The sequence below is a fragment of the Fukomys damarensis genome, unplaced genomic scaffold (genome assembly GCF_012274545.1).
Source record: "Fukomys damarensis isolate Sample0158 unplaced genomic scaffold, DMR_v1.0_HiC HiC_scaffold_17, whole genome shotgun sequence".
Taxonomy (NCBI): Eukaryota; Metazoa; Chordata; class Mammalia; order Rodentia; family Bathyergidae; genus Fukomys; species Fukomys damarensis.
The window spans coordinates 16759659-16779303 of record NW_022900929.1 but is presented as its reverse complement, the minus strand read 5'-3'; the positions used below and the strand labels follow the sequence as shown (position 1 = coordinate 16779303).

Below are 19645 nucleotides of genomic sequence, written 5' to 3'. Positions count from 1 at the left end.
GGAGGGGCGGGGGGGGGGGGGGGTGTGACGGAGTCACGAGTGGTGGGGGAGGGGAGGGTTCAGTCCTTACAGCGAGGGACAGGGACAGGTGGTGAGTCGCACTCAGTCCCTCCAATGCTCACATACTCCTGCACTCACAACTCATGGTCACATGACACACACTCGTGTGCAAATGCTAACACATGTTCACCCACGTGTTCTCTCAGCTCACACCCCTGTGCACACTCACAAACTCACACCAACACCTCCTCGATACTTACACAGGAGCAGGAACTCACTCACACTCACACTTCCTCGCCCCATAACAGTACCTCCTGGGTCCTGGGTCCTAAAGTCTGGGAGTCACACCACAGGCACACCCAGGAGCCCAGGGTGAGGTAAAGCACAGCACTGCGGGAAAAGCCACCACTGGGAAGCCAGCTCTGCACCCTCCCTGTCACCTCCAGGCTACACAAAGACAGCACAAGCCAGGCATGGTGGCATACGCCTATGATTCCAGCACTCTGAGAGGCTGAGGCAGGAAGATCATGAGTCCAAGCCCAGCCAATGAGACTGTGTCTCAAAACAAGAAATAAAAAAGGGCTGGGGTGAGGCTTGGGGCAAAGGCCCTGGTTTCAATCCTCAGGAGCACAGAAAAAAGGAAAATTCATGGGGCTGAGGGACAATCACCATATTCTGAGTGGGGATCCCTTGGGGAATGTGTTAAACCCCATCCCAACACAGGAGAGATTGGGGTGTCTCCCCAGAGCACTTTGGGGCAGGAGTGACACAGTCCCCTGGGAGTTTGGGGACCACAAAAATGACTCTTGCCAGCTGCCCTCCTTGGTCAGGGCATGGTATTGTGCATCTAATATCAGCCAGGTTGGGACACCAGTGCCCCCAAAAGGAAGCAGAAATTGGAAGTCTGAAGAGGGACTCCACAGGAGGGCCACCTGGAGCGCCCCTGAGGCCAAGGGGAAGGGCATCAGCCAGCAGCTGGGGGAGATACCCAGCTGGGTGTGCACCACCAAGGGAGACCCAAGATCGGCCCTGAGAGGGGACTAATGAGTCACACAAGTGTACTCAGGGACCTCAAGGCCAGATAGCAGCACCAGCACACGGGCCCCCTCCTCTCCTCCCTGTGCTTGTCCCTGCCACTCCACCCCATCATCACCGGCAAGTGAGAAATAGACAGACAGGGTGCTGAGCCACCCTTGCTGCTACGGGTCCAGCATCATGAGGAGAGAGACTTTAATTCAGATAAAAGAGGGAGTTTCTTGAAATGAGATGGCTCTTTCCACTAAAAGATCGGAAAAGCTATAGAATCCATCTGGAGATGATGACTAGGGCAGGGGAAAGGTTGTGTTGTTCATTACTTGCAGCATGCAGACCATCCCCTAATCTCTGTAGGATGGGCTGAGGCGCCCTTCAGCCTCTGCCCCAAATGCACTATGCAGACTTGCACAGTTAACCACTCAGACTTGCCTCCTCGTCTGCAGGGTGAGGACACCATGGAGACCAAGATGCTGGAGGCAAGTTGCAGGTTGGGCTTTGCATTCCTGTCAGCACCCTCCCCATCACGGGGAGCATCCCAGCTGCTGAGAGCTACGTGCACCAGTCCTTCTGCAGCTGGGACAGCACCTCTCCCCATGCCAGTGCCACACGCCAGCCCTCACCTTCCAACCCCTGAAACCCTCAGGTGCTCCAGATATTTGTGCCTCAGTCCATACCTGAAAGGATGATGGTGGTAATAACAATTTTAAAAAAATAATAATGTAATGCCTTCTATTGTGTACTCATTCACAAAAGTCCAGGCACCCTGCTGACGCAGAACAACCCTAACAGGTAGATGCCATTGTTATCCCCAACATACAGATGGGGAAGCTGAGGCATGAAGAGTTAAAGAACTTTCTCCAAGTACAGTGCTGGCAGGCAGTGGAAGTAGGATGTAAACCCATAAAGAATGGGTTCCAGCAATCAGTCATTCTAATTCATTTTTATTCCCTGCAGAGGAAACACTTTTCTCCTAGGAGCCACACAAGGGTCCTGATCTCACCTCCTGATCTCAGAGGAGGACTCGCCCCCCAAAAAGCTCTCTTCCGGACCCCCATTCCTGGGCTGTGGGGCAGGCTGTGCCACTCTGGTCCAGAAGGCTGCAAAGGAAGCAGATGGCCTGTGACATCCAGGCTGGGCATGCCAATAGGTGGCGCCACTTCACCAAACAGCAGGCCAAAGCTCAGCCTAGTAGACCATTGGGTGCTGCCTGGGTCGCAAAGACAGACTCAGAGGTGGTAGCTCATCATCCAGCCTAGGTGAGATCTGGAAGGAGCTTCACTTTTCTACATCCATTAAAAAAAAAAAGTCCTAGCCCTGATTTTGGGACTCAGTTGGAAACTCACTAAAATGCAGAACTAGTGTGGTGACTGCCCACTCTCCAAACCTTCCCTGACTCCCATACAGTAAAGACCAAATCCTTTAGGTCAGCTGTTAAGGCACTGCCGAGCTTTCTACCCTCCCCTCCTTCTGCCACCACCATCATAGCACAAGATGCCCGGGTGTGATGATCTCAGCCCTGTGCCTTTGCACACACAACATAGGCTCCTCTGCCCACATGCCCTTCCTCCTTTACTCTGCCTGAGAAAAGCCCAAGGAACTTTCAGGGTTTACTCAACTGTTCCTGCCTCCATGAAGCTCCCCTGTTCCCAGGGCAATAGACAAGCTCTCTTCCCACCCCTCTCCTCCCACACATCTGATACAGAACTTGGTTATAACCCAGCTCTTATTCATTCATTCATTCAGCAAATACTTGCCAAAAGCCTGCTTTGTGCAGCCGACAGGAATATAAAAAGGAACAAGGCAGCCATGGACTTTGCCACAGCATATGGCTGGAAGGGGGTGGGACCAGCACAAATCACAGAACTGCACATGTGAACATATGACCCACACTGGGATATGTTATACAGGAAAGCACTGAATCCATGGCTTGTTTTTATAAAAATATAATTTACATGCAGTAGAAAAGATATAGTGTTTAGCTTAGTGAACTTTTACCTATGTGCTCATCTGCATCCCTATTCCTTCAAAACTCCCCCTCCAAACCAGGCTTGGTGGAGGAGGATCACTGCAAGTTCAAGGCCAGCTTGAGCTACATTTTGAGTTCAAAGCCAACCTGAACAACGTAGCAAGACTGTATCAAAACAAAACCAAAATTTTCCTGCCAATTCGGGGTAACCTTTATTCTGACATCTCTCACCGTGGATTAGTTTTGCCTGAGCTAGAACTTCATATAAAAGAAATCCTACAGTATGTACTCTTCTGTCTGCCTTCTTTCACCCACCCATTATGCCTGGGGTTCGTCCATGTTGTTAAATGTAGTGATATTTGTCCTGTTTTATTAGTAAAGAATATTGCACTATATAAATGATACATGAATATTTGGAATTTGCCCATATTCTTGTTGGAGGACTTTTAAATTTTTCCAGTTTTGAGCTATGATGAGCAGGGATTCTATGAACATTATTGTACAAGAGTTTTTGAACATGGGTTTTCATTTCTCTGTGGTATATGCTAGTAATAGAATTGATGAGCCAAAGAATAGATATTCAGTTTTAGTAAATATGACAAACAACTTTCCAACACGTTTGGGTGAACCTGCTTACATCCTTAGCAACAGCACGTGAAAGTTCCAGTTGCTCCATATCCCCACCAACACTGACTACTGTCATTCATTTACTCTTTAGTCATTCTTGAGTGTGTATCATAATCTTTTGTTATGGTTTTTATTTGCAATTCCTGTTGACTAAATAAGGGTAAGTCTCATTTTTATGTTTGTCATTTGTATATTTCCTTTGTGCAGTCCTGTTTGAGTTTTGTATCCTTTTCAACTGGATTTTATCTTTTTCCTTGTTGATTTGTGTCATTGATTTGTGTGATTTCTATTTTTCTCACTTAGACTATATTAAAGGAATATACACTCAGGCATCTGTATGTGCAATGTTGATAGCTGCAGCTTCAACTAACTTCCACTGAAAATATTCAGGAAAAAATACATCTGTAGTGAACATGTACAGAATTTTTCTTGGTTTTATTCCAAGAAGTCATGCCTAAGAGCTTCTCTCTTGAGCTGTAAACACCTCAAGTAAAGGCTGTGTAAAGACACAGGGAGAAAGAAGCTATCCACAAGCCAGGAGAAGAACTCTTAGAAAAAGAACTGCAGAAAGTTGATCTTGAACTTCCAGATTGCAAAGTTGTGAGAAAATAAATTTCTGCTGTTTAAACCATCTTGTCTATGCATTTTTCTAGCAACCTAAGCAGACCAATATAAATAGCTAGGGATTAATTCGACAAAAATCCACACACTGATGAAAAAGATTAAACAAGACCTAAATACGTGGCAAGTTATACCATGTTCATGGATAAAAAAAAGACTCAATGTTATTAAGGCATCTATCTTCTAAAAATTGTATCTATAGAGTCAATATAATTTTGATAAAAATTCCAGTGCCTTCTTTTTGCAAAAACTATAAGGCCAATTATAAAATATACAAGAATGCAAAGAACACAGAATACATGAAGGCCATGCAGCTGGTAAGCACAGCACTGCACCATCAGGAAATGGAGGAGCTAGCCACCAACATCCTTCCCTCACCCCAACAGCATGTGGGTGCCTTCATTGGCTTTCAACTGCCTCCCGCCTGGATAAATTGAGGGGTCAGATGACGGTTCTCAGATTCCCCTAAGAGAAGTTTTTTTGTTTTTGTTTCTTTTCTGGTTGTACCAGAGGTTGAATCCAGGCCTTCACACTGAGCTATGTACCATCCCTTTTTAATTTTTCTTTTTGTGAGACAAGATCTTATTAAGTTGCTGAGTTCCCCAGACTTGGCTCAAACTTGCAATCCTCCTGCCTCAGCCTCCCAAAGTACTAGGATTACAGGTTGTGCCACCACATCCACTTAATGGTTCCATTAAGGAATATTTCCCAGCTTCCTCAGTATGGCCATGATGACTTTGAAGATGTAGCATTGTCCATTTTGCTCACCTTCCTGCTAATCCCTCCCCCAATTCAGAACCCCAACAGCCACATCAGGGCTTACACATGTGTTCTTTCTTCTGCCCTAAACTCAAAGCAGCTACAATGCAGGCCCCAGAGCTCAGTGGAAAAGGCTCCTCCTCCAAGAGGCCCTCCATGACTAAACTGTTCTCAGTCCTCTCTCTCCCTCTCCCTCTCTCTCTCTCTCTCTCTCTGTCTCTCTCTCTCTCTCTCTCCAGCAAGCTGGGTCCCCTCAATCTATTCTCTCAAAGAACCTAGACTTATTTTCCAAGCACTTAAAATTATACATCCACCTACACATTATTTGTCTGATGTCTTCTCTTCCACCAAGCCACAGGCTCAACTGCAAACTTCACGACTGACTATATTCTTTGTCATATATTTGATTACATATATATTCATGTATGAATAAGAATAAGAGAGTCTAACAAGAAAAAGAGAAATCACACAAACAAAGAGAAAAATGACACACCTCACACGCGTGTAATCCATTGGTGGACTGAATGAAGCCGGGATGACAGCGTGCTCACCCCCAGGGACTGCAGCAGGGAATTGCAGTACTAGCCGGGTGACAGTGGCTCTCTGAAAGAGTCGGGGTTAAAGGGCTGGGTAGGACTCTGGAAACTGAGAGCTGCAGGAGGGAAGAGCAGAGCAGAGCTGCTTTCATCAAGCTTGTGATCCCAGCACTTGGGGAGGAAAGAGGATCACAAGTTTGAGTCCAGCCTGGGCACCTTAATGAGACCCTGTCTCCACATAAAAAATTTTAAAAAGGCTTGGGATATAGCTCAGGGCAAAGCCCTTGTGTTCAATCCCCAGAACCACACACAAAAAAAGGAGCTTCCTCCTGGGAGATCCGTGGGTGACATCTGATGAGCTAAGACAAGCAAGTGGCGAGGGCCTCAAGAGCCTAGGAGGTTATTTGAGGTGCTATGGGTGCATCTGGGGAGTAGGCATTGTGAAGAGCACACAGATCAACTCCCCAGGCCATGCTGGGAAAGTCTTGGAATTCAAGCAAGGAGGCTGGACTTGACTGTGGACGTTGGACAGACCAGAGCTGCCCCAGCTTCCCAGGTCTTCCTCCTGATCAAGAAAGTAATTCTGCGCCTGTGGTCTGTGGATGTTAATGTGTACACATGCTATTTACTTACTGTCTCTGCATATATTATAAAGCAGCAGTGCTTCATTTCTCTCTTCTGTAGATTAAAAAATAAACAATGTGATGTGGTTTTCCTGCCTCTCCATAGACAGCCCCTCCCTCCCATGGGGAGCCCACCCAGGGCTGTGCACAGAGGATCCCCTCAATCCTCCATCAACAGAGACACTGCCTGTGGCTGGATGGGAAGAAGAGAGAGAGATGGAAGAGGAGGGGACCTGCCTGGGCTGCTGCTTGGGAAGTGGGGATCAAGCTAAGGCTCCTCAGGTTGTGTGGTGGCCCAGTCAGCACCAGTGGGTAGGTTCTCACCTGCTGGATAATGCACAAGGGCCTGGCCACAGGCTGCAGTCACTCAGTGACTGTCCTGGAAGGTCACAGACACATCTCGTGTGTCACCAAAGACAGCCCTGGGCACAAGTTCACATGAGCAAAGATTTGCAGAAATGGCACCCAGGAGGAGTAAGATGACATCACTGGAGTGAAGTAAGCAGAAGCCTCGGCTCTCCAGCTGGTGCCCCCTCCGTCCTTGGCACTTGAGCCATCCAGGCCTCCATGCCTGCCTGCCCCCTGCTCCTGCCTGGCCCCCCACTTCCTCACCAGGGACCTCGGTGTGGAGGAGCGGACAGGAGGTAACGAGACAGGCTGGAGTCTCAACAGGAAATGAGTGGGGGCTTCAGGGGAAAGCAGAAGATTATTAATCTCCTGGTTAATAGCAGAGGCCAGTGGGGAGGGGAGGGGCTCTCCCGGCACAGTTCAGAAGCAGGAGGCAGGGCTTCAGGGCCCTCCAGCATCAAGTTAGTCACCCCCAGGTGCCAAATGGATGGAACAGCGGGGACCCCAGCCCAGTGGGCAGCCTCTTCCAGCCCAGCCTCCCCTCCCACTATAGCTCAGGCCCTGAGGGCAGTGGCAGGGCAGGGAACGTGGCCTAGATAAGGTCCCCCTGCTGAGGTCGCAGCCCAGGTGAGCTCCAGGACCCCACAGGCAGGCTGAGCAGGAGGAGGAGAAGGAGGGGCAGGAAAGAAAGGCTAAGTCTTAAGAAAGTCTTTAAATCCTGCTGGGCATCTCTCCTAGCAGCAGGCAAGGCAACCAGAGGGGGAGGCAGCCTGGCAGGGGGCCCGTCTGGCAGAGGGGAAGGAGGAGGCAGAAGGAGCCCTGGAGAGTTCCGGAGAACCCCTCCACTTGCACATCTGGAAAAGGTTGGCTCTAATGCCATCAAAGATCTCGGAGGGGCCGGGGAGGCAGCCAAGGGCAGGGGGAGCCCGGCGGAGGAAACACAACCCCCGCGTCCCTGGCACTCATCCCTCAGTATCCATCAGGCCCCTGTGCCTGGCTCACCCCCGCCAGCTGACCAAGGGGCTGGGGCCAAGAGCAGCATCAGTAATGCTTGTCAGCCCCCTCCAAGGAACACAGCACAGGCCAGGGGTTTTCTATGACAGAGCTGGAGGGGAGAGAGGGAGAGATTTCCATTGCCAACAAAGGGAAACTGAGGCACAGAGAAGGGAGGTCCAGCTTGCCCTCTCTGCCTTTGGGTTCTCAGTGAGTTCTGAGAAGCCTTGGTCCAGCTCCTTTGCTTCAGAGTCTTAGGACAAGAGGAGAAGCCACTTGGCCAGCAGAGAGGAGACTGGTCCTCCTCAAACTCTGATCCTTCTGCCTCAGCCCGCCAGAGCTAGGATTACAAGCGTGAGACCCCACAACCAGCTTCACAGGCTATTCTTAAAAGTCCTAATCCCCAGGTCTCTTACTAAATGTTGTTCCCCAGGAAACCCCTTCACCACTGGGAGTCTTCAGTTAGCATGTATCCTATACACACACACACACACACACACACACACACACACACACACACAAGGAGTAAGGAGAGACCTGGGTTCTTCCCACACAATAGTGCCTGGCACTGGCTCAGTGAGCCCTGAAAGAACAACTGAACAGATAGTTGAGGACCCAGGGCAATGCCAACATCCCCAGTGCACTTCGCCAGACCAGGTGGGAGCCCTGCTCTTGTCTGAACCATGCTGGTGACTCACTGGATGCCCTGCCCAGTCTTGGGACCTTATGTTGGTCAGAGACCATTAGTTTTGAGTGATAGTCTCACCCCTACTTCTAATGCACCCAATTACAAAAAACCAACATAAAAATCAGAACTGGGAAATTACACTGGTGCTCTCGTGTGTGTGTGTGTGTGTGTGTGTGTGTGTGTGTGTGTGCGTGCGTGTGTGTAAATTTTGCTTTCATTCCATGGGCACTGCTGAGCTCCTCAGTGTGCCAGACGCTGGAGCAAGCTTTGGGAAGGAAGAGATGAAGATGTTTTGGTCTTGCCCCTTTGAAGCACTCACAACCTGGCGGCAAGAGTCAGCTGGGAATCGGTTGGGTGGCTGTGCAGGGGACCCACTCTTGGCCCTCTTCCTACTGCTGCCTCCCCTTACCCCTCCCAAGCATACCACCCCCAGGCTTCTCCAGTATGTGCTCCTGCAGCTACCTTTGCCCCCCTGCTCCAGGCATTGTCTCTCTATTCTGGGCCACTTCCTCATCTCCTGCCTTCAAGACAAATAAAAAGTCTCCCTGACTCACAGGCCCTCAGCTAAGGCCCTACTCTTTGTTCCTTCCAGATCAAAACTTACTGAACAAGTTTTCTCTTCTTCCTCTTCTTCCGGTCTCTACTGCCTCATCTCTCAATTCCTCTCCCCACCCCCACGCCATCTCAGTCCACATCCCTACTTGCCAGGGTGCCCAGTGACCCACGTGGCCAAATCAATGGTTGCTCCTAGGGGACCTCACAGAGGCACTGGGGACAGCTTTTCTCTCCCTCCCTCCATCCTGAAACTGGCCTCTCAGGACTGCCAGTCTTTTTCAGCCCCATCCCTAAGGTTGGGTGTTCAGGGCTATTTCAAGACCATCACCCCCTCTCCATCTCTTCAATCCCAAGACTTGCTCATCTATGTTTTGAAGACTCAGTTTCACTGAGTCTTCCACAGTTATGTAATTTAATTTAATAAAAGATTGCATTAATGAAGCCTTAGAAGGGGCAGATCATTTTGGTGGCACCTTGGGGATCTTAGGGCTTTAGAAGAACAAAACCGAGAACACTCAAGATAGCACACACGGTACAGCAACGTGATATGGGGCAAGAACGTAGGTGCATCTGGGAGATGGGTTACAGGGAAGCTGCCAATCAGCAGTGAGGACAACTGAATAACGCTCTCAGATTGGCTACTTGCAAACTTCCTGCCAAACAAACAATTGAGGAGGATATTTGTGGCTTCCTTGAAATTGCAGGGGTTTCCATGAACAATTATTAGTTAGCTTCTAAGGAAAAATTCGCTAACGACACATGCCATGATCTCTGAACTGCGGCTTCATGGGATTACACTATACTTCATTAAAAAAAAAAAAACAAACATTACCACAACTCAGAGCCTTATAACTATTAAGGAAATTGAATTTATAGTTTAAAAACCCCCAAAAAGTAATATCCAGAGTGAGATGATTTCACTGGAGAATTCCACCAAATATTAAAAAAGAACGAACACCAACACATACTTTCTAGAAAATAAAGGAGACTATTTCCTTGTTTCTGAGTGACAAATATGACACTGCTACCAAAGCCAGACAAAAAAGTACTAAAAAAGAAAACCATAGGCCGATATCTATCATAAATATAGGCACAAAACTCCTTAACAAAATATTAGCAAATAAGCTTCATTGCTATGGGGAAAGAATTATACCTTATCACCAAGTGGAGTTTACTCCAGAAATGAAAACTTGTTCAACTATTTGAAAATCACTCAGTATAACTGCCATCTTAACCAGCTAACAAAAAATCACCTGAGCCAGGGATTTAGCTCAGTGGTGTTGCCTCCTGCCTCACAAGCGCCAGGTCCCAAGTTCGATCCCTGGTACCAAAAACACAAAAGATAAAAAAACACCCGCAACAACCTTATGTTCACAAGGTACTTAGCAATGAAATGCTTTCCTCCCAAAACAAAGTCATCTCTTCAATCTCTGTTGGAAGTTCTAGCCAAAGCAAAAGCAAGAAAAGAAACAAAAAAATGATAGCGATCAGAAAGGAAGAAATACAACTGTCCCTACTAACAAATAGCATGATTATTTTCATAGAAAATCAGAAAGAATCTAAAAAAAAAAAGACAACAACAAAATCCTCCCAAAAGTAGTGAGCTCAGAAAGGTTATGGAATATGAGGTAGATGTATAGATATCTATTGTACTTTTATACTGTAGGAAAGTAGATTTGAAATCAAATCCAAAAGTGAAATTTCATAATTTTTATGAAAAAACATTTATAATCACTCAAATTAATTAAATAACTAGGTGTATATCTAACAAAAGAAGCATAACACTTGTATATTAAAAGTTATAAGCCAGAGGAGTCAATGAAGAAAGATTAAAGAAAAACAATTTTTTTAATTTCATAAGCTGGATATGTAGCTTTGTAGCACCACACCTGCCTGGCAAGCACAAGGTCCTGAGTTTGATTCCCAGTACCCCCCCAAAATAAAAACTGCATAAATGGAAACAGGTGCCAGTTCCTAGATTGGAAGAGGCAACATAATAAAGATATCAATTCTTCCTCAATGCATATACAGGTTTAATGCAGTTCCTGTGAAAATCTCATCAAGGTTCCTGATGCATATTGATTATTCAAAAATTTTGCCTGGAAAGACAAAGGAACTATAGTGCTTGTCTTCATCTGTTTTCTGTTGCTGTAACAAAATACCTGACTCTGGGTGATTTATTTTAAAAAGAGATTTGTTTAGCTCACAGTTTTGGAAGCAGAAAGCCCAAAATCCAGTGGCCCAGTCCCTGCAGGTACTGCCGAGGGCCTTGTGACAGACAGCCTTGTGGTTATGGAAGCAAATCTGACAGCAATCGCTCGGCCACACAGAGGAACAGAGGGCCTCAGGGACCAGGCTCACTTTTTTTATAGCAACTCCAACTCCTTTGAGGAGGGGAAGGGGAGTAAGTGCTGGGGACTGAATCCAAGGCCTTCACATTGAGCTATACTCTCAGCCCTTTTAATCTTTTATTTTGAGATAAGGTCTTGCTGTGTTGCTGTGAGACTCAAGCTTGCAATCCTCCTGCCTCGGCCTCCCAAAGTGCTGGGATTACAGGCATGCACTAGCACACCAAGTTTACAACTCCAACTCTTGAAAGAAGGAATCAGGGTGCTGACAGATCTACATTAATCCCTTCAATCAGGTTCCACCTCTAAAAGGTTCCACCACACTTCAATATTTTCAAACTGCAGGCTGAGCCTTCTGCACACAAGCCTTTGGAGAGCCTATCCAAAGTACAGCAATACTTAAAACAATTATCAAAAAGAAAAATAAAGTAAGAAGAACTAATCATCTAGATTTCAAGACACTGTATAGGTACAATAATCAGGCCTATATTTTGTTAAAACAATAGTCAAATAATTAATGCACCAGAATGGAGAACTTGGAACAGCACCAACACAAATGTGCTCAAGTGACTTTTGACAAAGATGAAAAAGCAATTTATAAAGGAAGAATAGCTTTATCAACAGATGGTGCTAGAGCAATTAGCCACAGACCAAAACTTAACCTCAGCCTAAACTTCATACCTTGTACAAAAATTAACTCAAAATTGGGCCAGGGATTTAGCTCAGTGGTTCCACCTCTTCCCTCACAAGCACAAGGACCCCAGTTAAATCCCTGGTACAAAAACAAATAAACAAGCAAAAATTAACTCAAAATGTGTCACAGACTTAAATGTAAAACATAAGACTATAAAATTTCTAGAAAAAAACCCACACAATATCTTCAGGATCTAAGGCTAAGCCAAGAGATCTTCTATTTGACACCAAAAGCATGATCCATAAAGGAAAAAAAACTGATAAATTGGACTTCATCAAACAAAATTTCTTCTCTGCAAGACTGATGGGAAAGCAAGAGGACAAGCCACAGGGAGGGATAAACTACTTGCAAGATACATTTCTGCCTGTGGAGACTAGTATCTAAAATACATAAAGAACACTCACAATGCAACAGTGAAACAACAAAGAACTCTATTAGAAAATGGGCAAGAGACATAAAAGTACATCTCACCCAAGAGGATATAAATTGGCAAATAAGCACATAAAAAAATGTTCCACTTTATTAGTCATTAGGGAAATGCAAACGAAAACCACAGTGAAGTAGCACCCCAAAATAGCTAAATGAAAAATAATATCAACATCAAATGCTGGCAAAGATGCAAAGAAGCTGGATCTCTCACATGTTGCTGATGGGAATGTGAAATAATCAGGCTGCTCTGGAAAAGAGTGTGGCAGTTTCTTTAAAAAACAAACAAGACACCAGCTTGGGATTTAGCTCAGTGGTGTCACTGCCTGCCTCACAAGCACAAGGTCCTGAGTTCAATCCCCGATAAAAAAAGAAAAAAAAAACACGTACCCTTGGGCCTTTACCCAGATAAATAAAATCTTATGTTCACATAAAAACCTATAAATTTTTCATGGTAGCCTTATTTATATTAGCCCCAAAGTGGAAACAATTCAAGGTGTCTTTCAATGATCAAATGGTTAATCTAAGTGGTACATTCATACCTCAGACAAGTACACAGTAAATAAAAAGGAAAATACTTGTAGTTCACCCAACAACCTGGATGGATTTCCAAATATGATGAGTAAAAAGACCTCATTCCCCAAGGTGATACATCTTATGATATCATGTCTGTAACATTCTTGTGAGTGTGTGTGAGTGTGTGTGTGTGTGTTTGATTCTTGAAAAGGTAATGTTATCTTGATATCATTATGAGGGGAAGTAACAAAAATGACGAAATCATAGAAGTGGAAAACATCTTAGGAGTTGCCAAGAGGAGGGAGATTCAACGTGGCTGACTAGAGGAGGAGTCAGGTTGGAGAAACTCAGAGAAAATCAGCTAAAAACAGAAGTACTTGGAAGGAGAAGAGAGACACACATCCTGATGCCAAATCAACCTGAAAGAACAGACTTACTTGTAGATCAAGCAAAACATGGCATAAGAGTTTATGAAAAGGCCAAATAGTCACCAGGAGCTCCAGAGCAGGTAGAGGTTACCAGCAATGGGTGTGGCTATAAGAGAGCAGCGCTGGCTGGTGGGGGCAGGGGAGGGGCTCGCAGTGATGGAAATCTCCTGCATCCATGTTGGCACTCGATATCCAGATGGTGACACTGCACTGTGGCTTTGCAAGACGTCACCATGGAGAGGGACAGGGTGAAGAGTGGGCTCTTGCTGTACTGTTTCATACAACTGCATGTGAATGTACAAGACAGAAAGGTTAAATTAAATTAAAAAAAAATAAATCGAGTCATTTCTCTTCTCTACTCAAAGGCCCACATGGGGCTACAGAGGTAGAGCCCTTGCCTAGGATGCAGAAAGCTCTGGGTTCAATTTTCAGCCGTGGGGGTAAAAACTCTTAATGGCTCCCTGATGCATTCACAGTAAAATCCAAACATAAAGCTCCTCCTCACTGGCTGTGCTCCTGGCCAATGATCTTCTGTCTACCCCATCAGGCAGGATCTCCCTGCCTCAGGGCCTATCCTGGCCCAATCTTCTCATCACTTATGGCTCAGCATCAACGTCAATTGTTCAAGGGGTCTCCCCCACCTCCTCTAAAATCATGCTCAGTTACAGTACCCTATTTTCATTTTCTGTATTCACTGCTAGAGGGTATTTTTTCTTGTTTACTCATATTTTTGCCATTGTTGATCACCTCCTCCTCCAAATTAGAATAAAAACTCCATAAGAGAAAGAACTGGTCTTATTCTCCACCATCTATTTCCACCTGGCCCACATCAGACCCTCAATAAACAGTTGTTGGAAAAGCTGAGTGGGTGAATGAATAAGCACAGGAAAGAGGTGAACACAGGGCTTCTAGAGGTGTGGGTGGGTCGGGGCCCATGGAAGCCTCTGGTACTTTTTGAAAAAATATATTTTCCTGTGCCCATATTCTGTTCTACAAATGTCTTCACACCCACAGCCTCCTTTCCCTCAACCTACACACTTGTTATTAGAAATGTCACCAGCAGCCAGGTTTAGGGGTCCATGCTGGTCCCAGCACTCTGAGAAGGCTCAGGCAGGAGGACTGTGAATTAGAGGCCTGGGAAGCTTAGTGACTTAGCAAGACTTTGTCTCAAAACAAAACAAAAATATAAATAAATAAAAAGTGCTGGGCAGGTAGCTCATTGCAAAAGCCCTGGGTTCAATCCCCAGTAGTGAAGGGGGAAAAAAAAAAACCCACCAGGACATAAGGAGAAGATGCTAACCTTCTAGTGCTTTATGAAGAGAGGGACCCCCAAGGATTTTGACCATCCCCAAATCTAGCTCTGGAGAAATGCAGAAAACTGTTTCTTCTTGCTGTGACCTGAATCCTCCTGTCACCGGTGGTCACTGTGCTGGACTCCAGGGATTACATGTAACTGGAGGCTCCTGGACAAGGGCTGCAGAACCCACAGAAGGCCCATCTCAGCCACACCTCAGCTGAGTACATGGGTTGGTGTGCCAGACCCTGGGACCCTCTTGCTTCACTGTCAGTCACCTCTGTGGCCAAGCTCAGCTGTCCCTTCTCATCACCTACAAGATCCAGCAACAAATGAGGCCTGGCGGTTCCCTGAAAAGGAATGTCCTAGGGAGGGTTTCCTTGCACTCCAAAACTATGTCTCCCACAACTAGGCAAGGCTGTACTCACCATCCCTCAGCTGAGCCATAGGAACATAGCCCAGCTGGACAGGTCCTGCTGTCCTCAACTCCCAAAGGAAGCCAGAGAAGGCCCACAGGGAGCCACGTCCCAGGGACATGGCCAGCATGTTTGGAAATATTTCTAAGCCAGGACACTGCATGCTGCAAGTGAGTGGCCCAAGGGACAGGGACCGGCTAGGTCCAACTCGGGCACCCACAGCCAAGGGAGGGTGCAGCCAAGGACCAGGCAATGTTAGGGTTCTGGACACATGGACACAGCAGGAGGGCAGCCCCTCCTCTGACAGTGCCCAGTCAGACGTCACCCAGGGCCCCTCAGCTGTGGCTTCCTGTGCCATCACCTGCCACCCCTTGGCCACCAGCAGGCCCTCTCTTCTCATCATGTTAAACCAGGACAAACCAGTGGAAACCTCCTGGCAGGGTCTGGCACTGGGCAATGCGCCAGCCTCAGGGTTGGGGTTTATTAGGAGACTGGGGTGTGGCTCTGCCCATGGGGACTCTGCTTTAACAGCTCTGTACTCCTCACTGTGAAAGTCCTCACTGTGGCTTGGGTGCAGTTTGTAAGGTCCATGTGCTGTAAAACTGGTCCTCGCTGTGGTGATGTGAGAGGTGTGGAGACCCTTAAGAGGTGGAGCCTTATTCAAGGTTGGGGGAGGAATGAATGAATGAATGAGGAGGAATGATGATGCAGTTCTCAGTGGTCCAGGTTGTTCTCACACCATTGAGGCTGTCACAAAAGAGCAAGGCTGGCCCCACCCACCTCTGGCTTCTGGCCTCGATATTCGTCTCTCTAAGACACTTTCTTACCATGGTACCAGCCACTGTGACATCTCCCAGACCAGGACCTTCACCAGTGCCCATGAAAGGCTGTGTAACTTCCAGCCTCCAAAACTGTGAGTTAAATGTACCTCTTTTCTTTATAACTCATTCAGCTTTGAGGATTTTGTTACAGCAACAGAAAACTGACTAATACACTCTTCCAATTCTGAGTATCTGTGCCCAGCTACTCTCTCCTAACAATCAGGCTGTGGCCCCAGGTCCTCCCTGTCTGATGACATCTTACAGGACCACCCTCACCCTTCAATTCTAGCCTCACAAACCGCCACAAGTATGAAAGTAAAAAGTTCCTTGTTTTCTAGCTGGACCCCCAGTAAATCACCTCATGGAAAGATGGCTTAAATGAAACACAGTCCAGGAGCCTTCAGGAAAATATGAGTTTCCATCAGCTCTGGTGCAACTCTGGCTAAGGGACCTGCTGGGTGTGGCCTTCCTCATGCGGTGGGAGTACCCAGGCTGTCAGAAACCTGGAGCTGGGAGAGATGGGATGGGAGGCAGGAAGGAGTGGGGAAGTGGCAAAACTCTACCAAGTTCATGATTCCCTTTTCCAGGTACTTCCAGGAAAGGCACCAGAAGATTTAAGGTAAATGGATGTCCCCTACCATCAGGGGACTGCAACCACTGGTTCCGGAGAGATGTAACTGAAGGACTCATCTGTCTACCTGGCAGGATGCGAATGACGTCACAAGAGGAAGCTTTGCTGGGACCTCCAAGGCTACGACAGAATTCACCAGGCAGAGAGGAAACAGCAATAATGGTGGATAACAGTGGCCATGACCATATCCTAGAACAGTCCATGCACAGAACACTAAAGCGCCGTGTGTGTGTGTGTGTGTGTGTGTGTGTGTGTGTGTGTTGCACACAGGAAAGCTGCGGCGGCCTGAACCCTGACCACAGCGATGGCAGGACTGGGAAAGAAGAGGGCACCAGTGGGGGTGGTTCCCCCCATCCGCTTGCAGGGCTGGCACCCTGTCCTGTTCTCCCCACAGAGCTTGTGTGCAAACACAAATCAAAGCATCCAGAGCGTTTCCAAGAATGGAGAGAGCCAAAATGGGACCCCACACAGCTTCAGAAAAGTGGGCAGAAAAACGGACAAGAAAGACAAAGCCCGGAACGGGTCTGTGTAAACACCGTGGTTGAAATGCGACCAGACATGGCGAGCAACTGGGATCTAAGCAAAGGAACATGCATGCGCAGGGCTGCTGGGGAAGGGTGGGCCCAGGCCTGATGCATACCCAGAGCTGTCTGGGACCGCTGTGCTGCGCTGGAGTCCCCTTCCGATTCAGTGCCAGCCAAATTACAACCAGACTCATGCAAGACTTTCCTATCACTTCCTCTTCCAACCATCTCATGAGGCAGCTTTCCATCACCTCCATTTAGAGTTGGGGAAACTGAGGCTCAGAGGACCAATCCTGGCTACTAAAATTTCTAGAAAAGACTGCCTTCTGCGATAGGAGAAAACTGTGTTCCACTCCCTTTCTTCCTTTTTTGTGGCATTCTTACATGAGATGCGATGCCCGGAACCACTGCTGCCTTCTGTGACCTTGAGGAATGTCACAGCAGACACGCAGGGGCCGGTGGACAGTGAAGCCTCCCAAGGGAGACCAGAGATGGGGCTCCTACAAATAAGATGCCCCATAGAGGGAAAGCCAGCAAAATTGAGATCAGCAAAACTGGGACCAGTGACGAGGAGGCACATGGAACCCAGGTGACTCAGGTGGCGAACTATAACCCCTGCCCAGGCAGCAGCCTCAAAGCCTCATAAGAGGGGGTACACCCCAATTCTAGCTCAGTTATGAGTTATCAGTGAGAGAGAGGAGTATGGGCCTCTCCTTCCTTAACAAAGAATAACAACAGCTTTGACAGTGAAGGTTAGAGGTATGGAGGCGCCTGCCAGCAAGCTCTGTAGCAAACGCACAATGCACATGTTCACCCTGAACGTTCTCTCCTCCACTCTCAACCCTCAAGAGGAGAGAAAACCTTCCCCAAAGGCCAGCAAATAGCCACACCCAAGCCCCAAAACATTGTTCAGACTGCTACTTAGCTCATAAAGCAGAGGGCAACCACGAAAACCAATTATCATTTGAAAATGCTGCCGCCCAAGTGACCAATTCAGTAATCAGCTGCTCTTTTTTGTTTGTTTGTTTTTTGGTACTGGGAATCTAACTCTGGACCTTGCACTTGCTAGGCAGGCGTAGGCACCACTGAGCTAAATACCGGACCCTGCTCTACCTTTACTTTTTCCTTTTTCAGTGTCCTTTAGTGTGTTTTTATTTTGTTTTGTTTTTCTGAGACAGGGCCTCACTAAGTTACCCAGGCAGGCAGATCTCTCCTGCCTCAGCCTCTGGAGGAGCTGGGATTACAGGCATCCACTGTCACAGACCCAGCTAGAAGCGTTCTGGTAAAGAACAGTGAAAATAGAAAATCACTATCTAGCAAACACCAGAGCAATCACTGTTTACACCAGAATCAGGAAGGGTGCAAAAATTCGTGGGTGAAAGTGAGAAATAATGTATTTGTACAACTTCAAAATATCTCCCCACAGCACACAGCCAGCTCTCCACACCTACAGTTCTGCACCTTCAGATTCAACCAACCAACTATTGAAAAAGTGTTTTTGGGGGCCAGGATTTAACTCAGTGGTTTCACCGCCTGCCTCTCAAGCTCAAGGTCCTGAGTTCGATCCCCGGTACCATACATATACATATATATTTTTTTTTTAATTGTGTCTGCCCTGGACACACAGAGGCCTTTGTTGGAGGCCGTTCCCAAAACACCAGGGTGTGGTCCGATCTATACCCAGTGTGCACTGGGCATGGGGGTCTTCCAGAGCTGGTGTAGCGCCGGAGGAAGTGTGCAGGTCCTGGGCAGACACCCAGCCCTTTCACAGAGGAACCTGAGTCTCCATGCACTTCGGGGTCTGCAGGAAGCCGTGAGGCGGGTCCGTCCCTGTGAACACTGAGCGACAACTGCACATACAAAGGACAAAAGGGAGAGGAATGGCACACCAGTGGAGGAAGCCACCGGCAGCCGCCCCCTTGACCACGTGACCCACGTCCACGCCCCCAGTCAGGAGCTGTCCCGCTGCCCCGCCTCCCTGCATCTTGTGTGCAGCTCCACAGACAGCACCACAGCACTTGTTAGCATCTTGCTGAAAATGCACCGTCTCCTTCTGATGGTGAGGAAGCGTCAGACCCTCTCAAACGGGAATCGCTCCAAAGCCTCTGGCCTGCACTTTCAAAAGGGTCAAGAGACAGAGACAAGAGACCACTGAGAATGCATCAGCCTGGAGGAGCCAGAGGAGGCAGAACAGCTTAAATCCTAAATCAGATCCAGCACTGGAAAAGAATTTTTTGTTTTGTTTTGTTTTGAGACAACCTCTCGCTATGTAGTTCAGGGTGGCCTTGAACTCACAGGGATCCTCCTGCCTCCACCACCCAAGTGCTGGGATTACAGACATGAACCACCATGCCCAGCTTGGAAAAGAATATTATGGAGATGGCTGACAAAATCTGAAGGTCTCCCTGTAATACTGTTGATTTCCTGGCTTGGGTATCCATACAATGGTTATGTAGTTTGCTCATCTTAGGGGAAGCCAGGTGGAAAGTACAGGCATAGAGAAACTCTATCTTTTTTTAGAAACTTAAAATTATTCCAAAAATAAAAAGTTACACACAAAAAAAGGTCGTGGAGACATACATACGTACATACATACATACATACATACAAACACACATACACACACAGAGTGATACTCATTGATGCATAGTCTGTAAAGTCAAAAACTAGGAAACCCTTAAATATCAGTCAAAGGTATGGGAAATAAATGGTGGTACTTTCTTATAATGGAATATTACTCAGGTGTTAAAAATGTGGGTCCATGGGAAATTATCCCAAAATATTTTTAAAAGGAAA

General features: G+C 47.1%; 1 protein-coding gene and 1 long non-coding RNA gene across 2 annotated transcripts in view; one reads left to right on the top strand and one right to left on the bottom strand.

The window, feature by feature from the left end:
• Positions 1–19645, bottom strand: part of Col26a1 (collagen type XXVI alpha 1 chain) — a 128393-nt gene that overhangs the window by 86942 nt on the left and 21806 nt on the right. The window lies entirely within an intron of this gene.
• LOC104858661 lies at positions 15710–16531 on the top strand. Its single transcript, XR_779190.1, has 3 exons — positions 15710–15786; positions 16282–16313; positions 16400–16531. It is a non-coding gene; the product is annotated as an uncharacterized LOC104858661 (long non-coding RNA).